This window comes from Lycium barbarum, chromosome 8, assembly GCF_019175385.1.
Source record: "Lycium barbarum isolate Lr01 chromosome 8, ASM1917538v2, whole genome shotgun sequence".
Taxonomy (NCBI): Eukaryota; Viridiplantae; Streptophyta; class Magnoliopsida; order Solanales; family Solanaceae; genus Lycium; species Lycium barbarum.
In genome coordinates, this window is record NC_083344.1 from 39181506 (window position 1) to 39193414 (window position 11909).

The window sequence follows — 11909 nt, forward strand, 5'->3', positions numbered from 1 at the left end:
AGAACAACGTGTTATTCTCCTATTAACCTCCCACAACAACGGTTTGCAACACAATTCTTCCTAAAGTGATTCAAGCTAGGGTTTTGGGCGTTCTTCATTAGAAAAGTGAATTGTTAAACTTTTTTTTAGCATATTAAGGTATGTCTCTATTTTGAAAACATATTTCGAATGAAAATCACTTTGAAACTATTGTGGGAAGTATAAATTTCATTTAAGGTTCTTTAATGAATAAAAAGAAAAGTAATCTTTTTCATGTTTCTTGAACTCTAATTCATGTCTAAATGGTGGTTAATGTGTGTGAGAGGGAAAATCCGCATTAAACCTAGATTGTAACAAACTCTATATGTGTATATGATATTATGAATGTTTTCCTCTATAAGAGATGCTTAATAATGATGGTTAAGAGTTGATAATGATATTCTCATTGATGAATTAGGACATGTATATCTTTCGTAAAGAAGCTATACGTTTTCAAAAGATTGATTGGAATGACTTATTTCTTTCAATATGGCATAATTAACCTTAATGACAATTGATGATGTGACTACCTTACAAATGAATTATGAATTGGCTTCTATGCTATCAAAACTGGTTGTTGTGTTTTGGCTAGCTACTCGGAAGGAAGTGTAGGAACTATGGATCCTAGTGTGAAATTCCTAGCCATTCGGGAGGGAGAGTGGCCACTTCCGGGTTCGCTACCTAGGGTGTGATTATGCCTAGCTATTCGAGGGGAAGGATAGCCACCGTTGAATTTCATATTCTAGTGTGATGCGCTGCTATGATTAGAGGACCTCAAAGGTCAACCCTTCATTATGATTGATTTTGGGCCTGTATTGGCAAGTGTGACATTCCTATCTTTTAATTGAACTGTTGTCAATAATCATGATCAACTTAAATGGCATATTTGGAGGTTCGAACTTGACAAGGACTTTATAACCCATTTTTGGTAATTGTCTTTCATTGAGATAAACAAGCTGAACAACTGTTTCCATATTGTGTCACACTATCCTCAGAACTGATTTCTTCATATGTTATTACGTTTTATTTTCATATCACTTGTTGTCCGCGAGGCATTCACTGAGTACGAAGTACTCAGGCATACCATTGTTTTTTTTAGTGGTATGTTAGGTAATGAAGAAGAGCAGGTTCGTGACATTCAGAACGTTTAGAAGAACTTGTTGTTGCTGCTAATTTGGTGAGCCCACATGCTTGTTCATGGGACACCCCATTTATTGATTCCATTTATTTATGTTAGTTTCTGGGCTACGTCCTGATGAGTTAGACGTTTATTCCTTATTCATATAAGCTCCTTAGTATACATTCGAATGTGGGTAGAAAAAGAGTTGTGGTTTAACTCTTTCGGGCACACTATCATGTTTTGGTTGAATTATTTAAATTATAAAGACTTCCGCTGATATTAGTCTTTCATCATGACTCGTTTATGTTTATTTTATAAACTGTTAGAAATGATTATTGAACCTGGCAGGTTCAAGTGTCATTGGGCATCTTTTAGGTTCTTCCGACGTTGTTCATGATGTCGGATGCCGGTCATGTCTAGGGTGGGTTTTGGGGCGTGACAACATTGTGGGATCAAGGTTAGTTAGTCGCATCGAGGGTTATGTCACCTCATACATGGTAAATTATGCATAAGGAATCAGGAATCAAAGTGGAGTCGATGAATGTAGTTATGTCGTGGGCCAGTGGGAGCCAGTGGTTGATTTGTGAGAATGACCTTAGTGTCGTACGAGAGTGAGATTCTAGTAACCAAGTAACTATCAAGTGTTATATCCGGTATCAGATTAAGGTTGAGAGTTTCGTATTTGTTTGTATTGGATTTGGCCAGTTTCTGCTATTATTGGTATGGTTTTTTGGTTGAGTTGTTGGGTTAATCGCTCGAGTGGTGAGACGGTATTCAGCTAGAGTTTGATGTGTTAAGGGGAACTCTAATGTGCATAGTGTATGTGTTATTCGATCTCTATGAATGCTTCCGCTGGTTTGCGAGACTTATGCTTACTCGGCATTCAATAAAGTGGATTCAAGGAATTTGTCGCGGTATCTATGATTGTGATTTTGTTTGAGATGGAAATTGATGGATTGATGAAGTTATAGTTGATTAATAGTTGGCAAGGATGAGGCATATCCTTGGGAACTACTCGAGTCTATTTTGGTTTGTGGTATCGTTTTCTAGCATGGATTAGGTGAGCTTGTGACTACTGTGTAATCTGGAGAAGGTAAATCTATGGATATGGACTAGTGATAAGGGAAATTTCGTAAGGTTTGTGATCAGTGACTAAGTTAGAAGTAAGATTCAGGTAACCGACATGCTGAGTTTTATCGGAAGTGACTTGTATGATACCTCAGTGGTCAGTTTCGTAATACTCTGTTGAATGAGTTAGTGTGGGTTAAGCAAAAGGATTTGTGAATGCTCTTATTATGTGAGAGCTAGCACAGTTTTCTCGATACGAGGACGTATTGTGGTAAGTGTTTTATGTTATGAGTAGCATTGATGGGATGATGTTGGATATTAAGGACTTGAAGGTTGTTATGCTAACTGTCGTAAAAGGTCAGGAGATTTGATACTTTCGGCAACATTACGGATTAAAGAGTTTTACAATGGAGTTCCGCTGTTTAAAGGATCGTTGCATGAGACAACCGGTTCGTAGCGTCTGACAGTTCGGATTATGCCTGATGTGTGTATGGGTAAGGTTGAGAAACTCGAGGTTGCATTTACAGGATTAGTTCTTCGGTACTTTTTGGATCATTTGGATGTGATCTAGCTTTTGGAGTTGAGAGCGATAGACCTGATTTATTGTGAATGGTACTACCGTGATTAGTTTCAAAATATAGAGTCCTTTCTGAAGTTATGGATAATACTCAGGATCAGTGCATTCGTTCCGGGTCTTGGTGGTTTGTATTAGTACTTGATGAGTTGCGGCTATATGCTCAAAAGAATTCATGGGTTACAGGAAATCAGCTTCATGGGTTTGACGAGTTCCAGCTGGCTTGGGGTCATTGTGAGTAGATTGATATTTTTATCGGGGTCAGCTTTCCTATTAGTATGATGATGTGTTGTGGGCTTAGTATTGAGAAGAGGAGGTTCTTGTTTGATAATGGTCCTAGGGTGATCAGATGGTTTCCCAGTGGACTATGATTATGTTTATGTCTAAGTTTGTGTTGTTTTGAGGAATATATGTGAGGGGTCCGTCGTTGCTTCAAGGGTATGGTTATGTTAAATCAAAGAGTTTTGGAAAGCGGCTATGTTGTTCAAGAATCAGTTTTAAGAAGCATTTCGAGTATGGCTACATAGGATTTGGGTCCTTGGTTATGTATAAGAAGTTTTGACTAATGAGGTGAGCGAGTGTTGTTTGGTATGTCTTTTTTGTGAAGGCTTCGCGTGGTGTGCGTTACGATATCCTTGGTTACCGCCAGTGCGTCTACTCTCTTCGTTGTCGCTCGAGGATGAGAGATGGTTTAATTGGTATCTGATGTAACGAGCCACTTGGTCGTTAGCGTGATTTTTCCCTTGTTGACTATTTTCGAGCCTCGTTAGTGTTTATTTTGACTTGCGAGAAATCTTGCCTTAAGTGACAACCTTTGACCGAGAGTTGAATTGGTCAACAAGACCTTAATCGGGAAATCCAAAGCCGCGAGTGAGTTCGTAGCGCATTTTTATATATATCTGCATATTTTGTTTGTGTGTATTGGGTCTCGAATGATAATCGAGTTTCGGGGTTGATTTTCCAAAAAGTTGAACTATTTCTGGTTTCTGATTAACTGGTGCCCACCGCAGCGGCACCAGGACCGCTACAGTGGTGCCGCTGGGGCAGTGAGGGTGCTGCTGGAACGACATTCGGAGATATGTGGCTAGACCGCCGTAGCGTTCTTGGAACCGTTGGGGCTGTACGATGGCCGTTGTTGCCGCCCCAGCGGTATCGTTGTACCATAATACAGTTATATTTGTAAAAACCTTAGACATTTAGTCATTATTCTTATTTCGTTCTAAGGGCTAGAGACTGGCGAACTTAAGGTTTTTCCACCTATCTCTCCACTAGGTAAGGTTCTTGTCTACATAATCATTTAGCTTCATTCGCTACTCCTTAATCTAACCATAGAATCCTTACAATCAAAAGAGGGTTTATGGGGTTTTTCTTAAAAAGGTCTTAAAAACGAATTGGCTTCCTAAGTTATGCGTAATTGTTGTCGTTCATGCTAGATAATGTTATATCTAGGATTGGTAATCAATAATCTTCCATTCTAGAGTTGAATTTCTTGAATCAAAGTCTGGGTTCTTAGACCCAAATTTGGGGGTTTTCATATAAATGATGATTGTGAGAATTAATTGAGTATTCCTATGATTATAATAATGGGTTTTGACCTTTTGGTATTGAATTTGGTATTTTGACCATAAATTTTCGCTTTGGCCTTGAGACCCGTTTTTCCTAAATTAAAGGGTTGAATTTAACCCGAATAGAAGGTAGTAAATATGGATATCATTCTTCATGGTTTCGTACATAGAATTTGCATGTGAATAGAGTTTGCTTCTTTGGAGGCGCTTCGAAAGACAAGGCCAATGTGTGGGTTCGTGGCACCTGTTCGGCTGCCAGGTAGGTTATGGCTTTTCTTTCGGTAGACTCCGGTTAGTTTCCCATATTCATATATTAGAAGGAACAGAGAATTCATGTGTAGGAATTTGGAGATTTGGGATGGAATTCTAGGATGGTATTGTTGTGTTATTTTTATGTTCGGTCTTGTGGCCTGTAGATTCTTTAGGATGCTTGATTTGGTTTTCGTGAGTATCGGTGGATTTTATGTGACTTGGGAGTAGTGGGTGATACCTATTTTTTGTGTCTCACGATGAGTATTTCTGTAATATGTGATTAAGTGTGTTATGCTATTAATAGTGAATCTAGTTGATAAACGGAAGGATAAAATGTACCAACGGTTGCGATTGAGTTCTAGACTGAGTTGGAACGAATGCCTTGTGAGTAGGAAGTGAATTTCCTTGTACTAAGCTAATAGGCTAATAAAGGAAGAGCGGTACTATTGTATTGCGACTAATTTGACGTATTGTGTTGGCTTGATGGCACTAATGAGTAATTGGTATAGAGGATTGTTGTTACAACTTGTTTGTGTTATGGTGGTACCTTAATTTGATGTTAATACGTGGATAGAATTTTGTATTACTTGTGTAGATATTGATGATATATTGTTGGCACACCCACTGTTGGTGTTTGTGATTCGGATATATTGTTGGCGCACCCATTGTTGGTGTTTGTGATTCAGATATATAATTGGCGTACCATTGTTGGTACTTGTGATATTGAGAATGATTATTGATGATGATACATGCATTGCACACACTCTCATTTTCATGATACACTGTTGAGATACTGATGATATTTGATGAAACACTTTGACTAGCTGGACTCGATTTTACTTGAGTGACGTGAGAGGCCGATATCTGATGTTAGTTCCGGAATCGTTGATTGAGTGAGTGCATGGACTCTGCGGGTCTCCCAGAGTGGTGCCATCTGTCTGTTAGGCAAAGATCCGGGACGGGTGGCACTTAGACTTCGCGAGTCACACTGGGTTGTGCAACCGAGATGTCGATATTTCTGTCCGGAGTATATGTGTACACAGCATTGGCATGACATTGCATTGCATTCATACATCATTGCATTGCATTGCATTATGGCTTGTTTGAGATGATTTTGTGTTTACTTGTGATGTTGGATTTCGGGTTGATATATTGAGACTTGGCACAAATGGGAGTAGATGCTACTTAGGCGATGATGTATACTTGTCTTCGATTATCTGTGACCTTTACTGGTTGGTTGTCTTGTGGATTGTTCGTAGGATCAGTTGTATGTTTGGCCTCTAAAGGATGTAAACTAAAGATATCATAGTGAAGAGTTGACTCCTAGACTAAAAACGAATGGTAATGATATATGATTGTCGTGATATTGCTGTGGATCTGGCTTGTGGTTATTAGCAGAAGGTGAATGAGTTAAGGTTCTTTGTGTCATATCGTGCGGTAAATAGACGTAGGACTTGATTTAGTTGCTGATCATGTTTATTTCTGACTTGTTTTACTGATATGTGTTTCTAACCATTGTCGGCCTATGATACTTACTCAATACTCGTTGATTGTACTGATACTGCTCTTGCTACACTCTTTTCGGGTGTAGAGTATTTCTAGTGATTGATTGCAACATGTTCGGAAATGCGCAGTGCCTAATTGGAAGTCCTCCTCCCACTTCATTCCGGGACGAAGGTTGGGTCTTATAGAGTCGTTGTAATCCGTATCATTTAGTTGCTCTTGTACTAGTCTAGACCAGGTCGTGGGAACTTGAAAAGAGTCTTTATTTATTTAACGGCTGTAAATACTTTCAATATTGGAGTTTATTAGTTAGTTGATTTCCGCTATTAATTGTACTTAATTATTGGAATATTCAAATTGTCTTCACTTGATTACTGTGTTATTGATTGAGGGTTCGCCTACCGAGGGAGGAAAGGTAGGTGCCCGCGTAATCCTAAATTGAGTCGTGAAAATACCTAATACATATGTTAAACATTCTTACATAACTAAACTAACAACACTAAACTAAACAAACACATTTAAACAGACTGAATCTTGATTAATACTGACGCTTACCACATTTGAACTTATATTGACATATGATTTTAAGTTTGACTAAAACTAGCTGATTCACATGCTTACACATACAAATCAAATTAACCTAAGCAAAACAAGTATGAAGTTTTACAGACATCATGATGGTTAAGCTAAACCAATCTCATCCAACTAATGCTAAACAACATGTGAACACATATATACTTATCTGAAACCAAATAAATATACATATACATGCTAACATTTGAACTAAATTAAATAGCAATAACAAACACATAGCTTCAGACATGGACTTAACAAACAAATAAACACATGCTAATATTTAAACTAAACTAAACAGTAATATAACTAAACAAAAAATAAATCAAGCTAAATAAGCACATAAATTCATAAACACCTAAAAATTAAACTACGAAGGATAAGCAATTACCTTTTCTTAGTGCAGCCCTTAGTGGAGATTGAAATTGAAGACCTTGCTCCTCAAGCCCCAACTCAACCACACAAAAGCAAATAAAAACTCTTAGACAAGTCCCAAAATTTGAAGAAACATGCTTAGGGTTCCAATTCTAGTCGGATCCCTTTGCTAGAAATTCTAGGTTTTGGGTTTTGCCCTTGTGATAATACTTGTGTGTGTGTGTGTGTAATGAAATAGGGGTTCCTTTATATATGCTAAAAAATCCCAAATTCCAGTCCTTCAACCGATGTGGGACTTTTGGTTTTGAAAAGTGATTCTTCTTAAATCCTTGTATTTCAGCATAAACAAATAGAAATTCGTAGAATCAGAGAACAAAATGACAAAGATAATTAAAGACTTCGTCATTGTTAACTGTAGATCGCAGAAAATGTAAGAGAAAGAGAGGGTTTATACCTCTTTTGGGTTGAGACATGGTGGAGAGAGGGTAAATCATTAATTGCTTTACCCGAAATGGACACACTAGTCTAGAGAAAACAAAAACCACGTCGGATCTTTTGCCGTTTCTGGCAAAACATGACGTGAGAGAGAGAGAGGATTTTGGGGCGGCACTAGGGTTTCAAGAGAAACCCCTGTCTACAAATAAATAACAAAACTAAAGGGGTTGTTTGGGTAGACGTACACGCTTATAGGCGTGTTTGGGCTAGGTCAGTCCATTTCGGACTTGGCCTGACCGATCAAAATAAGGGTTTTGGCCCAAAAACGTATTTCATGCATATATAACATGTTCAAGGTTGATTTACCAAATGTGGCTATTAATTAAATTTCCAATTTAGAATCAAGCATTTCAATTGTGGCCAAATTAGGAATTTAGAAATTAATCAATCATTTCAATTGTGACCACATTTAATACATAACATTAATTTTGATGATTCAATTTTAGCCATTTTGAAAGTGATTACAATTAAAGCTAAATAGATTGTAAAACTAAGACGTAATTGATTTCTTTATTCAATTAAACAAATTTCCTGATTTAACGGAGTAAAATATGTATCAATTGATCATTAATAGATTAAACAATTAATTAGATAATTGTTTTCACCATTTTGAATTAAAACCTTGATAAATATGTTTGAACTTATGTAAAATACACAAGATATACAAGATGATATACAATAATATAGTTGATGATATTTTGCTAAATGAAATGGCAAAATATTACCGAAATAATTTTGTAAAATCATTCTCGACTTGTAAAGATACATATTCCACTCCTTTGGTGACTTGGGAATTTTGAATAATTAAATAAAAATAATTGGAGGGTAACAACACCCGCCCAATTATAGCTCGGAGGTGTGTAATAGTATCATATATATATATATATATATATATATATATATATATATATATATATATATATATATATATCAGATCCTTGTTTGATGAGTCAAAGGCATAATGTGCTAAATTATGGTGGAATTTTTAGAACCTCAAACTCACTATGGGCCAATTACCTATGGAACAAATACTGCAAGAAGCAATATCCTCAGTATGTCCAATGGAAGGGAGGTACATAGGTTTGGAAGATGATGTTAGAAGCAAGAGATAGTATATAGCAGGAAATATGGTGGGAAACTAAGAGTGGAACTGCTAATGTTTGGTTTGACAACTGGAAAAAATTAGGAGCCTTGTACGATACATTACCTGATCAAGTTATTGATAAAAGTGTGGAAGATGTATCTGAACTACTAGATGGAAATTATTGGAATTTTCATAAGCTACTACAACTACTACCAGGAGAAATTGTTAATCATATTCAAGAGGAGCTTCTAATGAAGGAAAGTTCAACTTTGTGGGACAAGGCATGGTGGATGATGACTAGCTCTGGGAAGTTTACTGTTTCAAGTGCTTGGAATTTGCTTAGAAAAAAAGGCCATATCTCTACAGTGTATAAACAGATGTGGATAAAAGGGGTCCCTTTCAAGATATCATTTTTCTTATGGAGATTATGGAAGTTGAAGCTGCCTGTTGATGAAGTGCTAGCTAGCATTGGAATAAATGTAGTATCTAGGTGTTGTTGCTGCAGGAATCCACAGTAGGACACCATTGATCAGTTATTTCTGAATGGTAAAGTGGCACAATATATCTACAAAGTATTTAACAGTGCTGCTGGTATAAAAATGACTTGCTCTCAGGTGAAACAAGTAGTGCCAATATGGTGGAATACTAATTGTCTTTATAAGCTGAAACCTATCATTAAAGCAGTACCAGGAATGATCATGTGGCAACTATGGAAATGTAGAAACACAAACCTTCATGGAGGTTCAATGTCTATGCATAGTGTGATCCAAGATATTTCTCAGAACATTCACTTGCTATGCAAAGTAACATATTCAGCTTGGCAGAACATCCCTCATAAGTGGCTTGATATTATTGATTATTTTGAACAGTTTAGACCAATACTGAAGTTCACAACTGTGACATGGAGAGTGCCGGCAAGTGGTTGGTATAAGTGCAATAGTGATGGTGCTTCAAGAGGAAATCCAAGTCCTAGTTTAGTGTCCTTTTGCATTAGGGATGATAATGGAGATCTAGTATATGTAGCAGCTCAAAAGATTGCAGATGGGAATAATTTAGTTGCTAAAGTTGTGGCCATCAAGCAAGGTATTAAGTATTGTATGGAACATCAGTTGTATCCTTTATTTGTGGAAACTAACTCCTTATCCATGAAGATGTTCATTAGAGGAACATGGGAAGTTCCATGGTGTATTAGTATGATCTTAAAGGAAATCAACAGATTGATAAGAGGGAAGATTGTTGAAGTGGAGCACATATGTATGGAGGGAAACTACCTGGCAGATTTTTTAGCTGACTATGTTTTTGATTTTGCAGGTACACAACAATTTAACACTTTTCAGGAGCTACCTTCTATGGCTAGGAAACTATTGAACATTGATAAGGCTCAGATTCCAAATCTAAAAATCAGATATGCATCAGACACTAGAGTTTCCAACAACTGATTTGCTTAAATGCTTATAAACTGCTTACCTTAACAGGTGTATGATGGAAGGATATGGGAGAGTTGTTCCTGCATCTAGTCTAGCTGTTTGACAAGTTCAGGATTGGTGGTATTAATGTGCATGCATGCTCATCCCCATGCTGGATAACTTAAACAGATGAGGCTAAATGCAGCTTATATACCAAAGACAGCACACATTGGATATGTTTTTGCATTTGCAGCAGGGAATGATAAGAAGTGAGGCTACAAACTTGCAGTCTGAAGAAAATTCAACGGATTTGAATCCATTTCATCTAGTGAGAGCTTGGAGATGAGAAAGATGGATGCAAGTCAAGACTACAGGAATTCTAGCTTTGTTTTTTGTATATTTTGTTGTTGCATTTTCGTTTACTTGTTATTTTCTAACTAGCCGTTTGGCTAGTCCTGTACAGACCTTTTTCTTTTTCAATAAATACCCACCATTTTGGTGGTTTTCATAAGAAAAAAAAGCATCATATATATATATAGTGCACAATAGGTGTCTGGCCTTCCGATTATTGCTCGGAGGTGTGTAGTAGTATCATATATATATATATACATGCATGAGTGTCACAACCCATTTCGCGGGTCATGATGATACCTACACTATCCCCCTAAGTAGGTCCCCAAAATCTATTGAGAACTTAGCAAGTAATGCGAAAATTATTATAGTTTGTTACACTAAGTAGTCTTGCTATATAGATACAATCCCAAGACTAAGTCTTAACTTGTACTAGAGCTTCTAAAATGAAATATATTATTTGAATACTAAAAATACATGTTTCAAAGTACTGGAATAGAATACTATTTGTAGAATAAGAAATAAACAGAATAACATACGAAGAGATCCAGGGCTGCATGTCCATCTAGTAGCTTACCCTAAAGTTTGATGGATAGCCTCGGGCTCAGTCACGAGGTCTCGAACAGGAACCTCGATCAAACTCTGCACTCAACAAAAAGTGCAACAAGAGTAGTATGAGCACAACACTAGTATTCGTAGGCATCATAGGCCAACAACGATTAGATAACGTATATACGATACATAAATCAACAAGTAAAGCAGTTAAGGCAGTCAAGTACAGTCACAAAATCGTACTTCAAGAAACAATTCAGAAAGAATATGTGAATCACAAAATAAACAGTCATGAGTAGATGAATGAATGTAATACGATGCAATGCAGTGCTCTGGCCAGCTCTACACTCCCGTACAAACATGCTAAGGGCTATTCCTCAAATCCATAACCCATGGGGGACCCACAATGTACATGTACCACTCTCGCTCTCTAGCAAAGACCTCAGAGGCTATCAATTATAGTTGCTCTCCGGCAAACTCCTCAGAGGCTCTCAATCACTCTCCTTCTCCGGCAAAGACCTCGGAGGATATCACTCTCTCTCACCATCATATCAATCATTTATGAGAATGGAAGTCATGCCATGCATGGAATCAAATTCATCAACATCGCAAATCATAGAATCAATAGATGCATGTCATGAATACTGATCACAACTCGAGTCGATAATATTACCCTTCCCTTTTTCATGAGATAAGTGAAATATCAAGTGACAAAGGTAGATTCAATCAATAATCACAAATATTAGCAAACATGGCAACAAGCCCACGTACCAACATCCATACCAAACCAGTGGATTCATCACCACAACCATGCCCGAAGGCCTATCATGTTTTCCCTGTCAATGTCTACCAACTACATACGATTATCTAATAGGAGTTTAAAAAGATAAGCCATAACCTACCTCGAAGGCTGAACATATGCCACATACCTCAAGCCAACACCTTTCCCTTTCGGAGAGCCTCAAAACGATCA

The 11909-nt window shown here is 37.3% G+C and overlaps 1 long non-coding RNA gene across 2 annotated transcripts in view; it reads right to left on the reverse strand.

Moving 5' to 3' along the window:
• LOC132605056 (uncharacterized) overlaps positions 1-7664 on the reverse strand; it is a 54651-nt gene extending 46987 nt beyond the window's left edge. For both annotated transcript variants that reach the window (XR_009568995.1, XR_009568994.1), the window contains exons 1-2: positions 7503-7664; positions 7065-7125 (exon numbers count right to left, since the gene is read on the reverse strand). This is a non-coding gene — a long non-coding RNA (uncharacterized LOC132605056). The remainder of the gene's footprint in view (positions 1-7064; positions 7126-7502) is intronic.
• Between the last annotated feature and the right edge of the window lie 4245 nt (positions 7665-11909).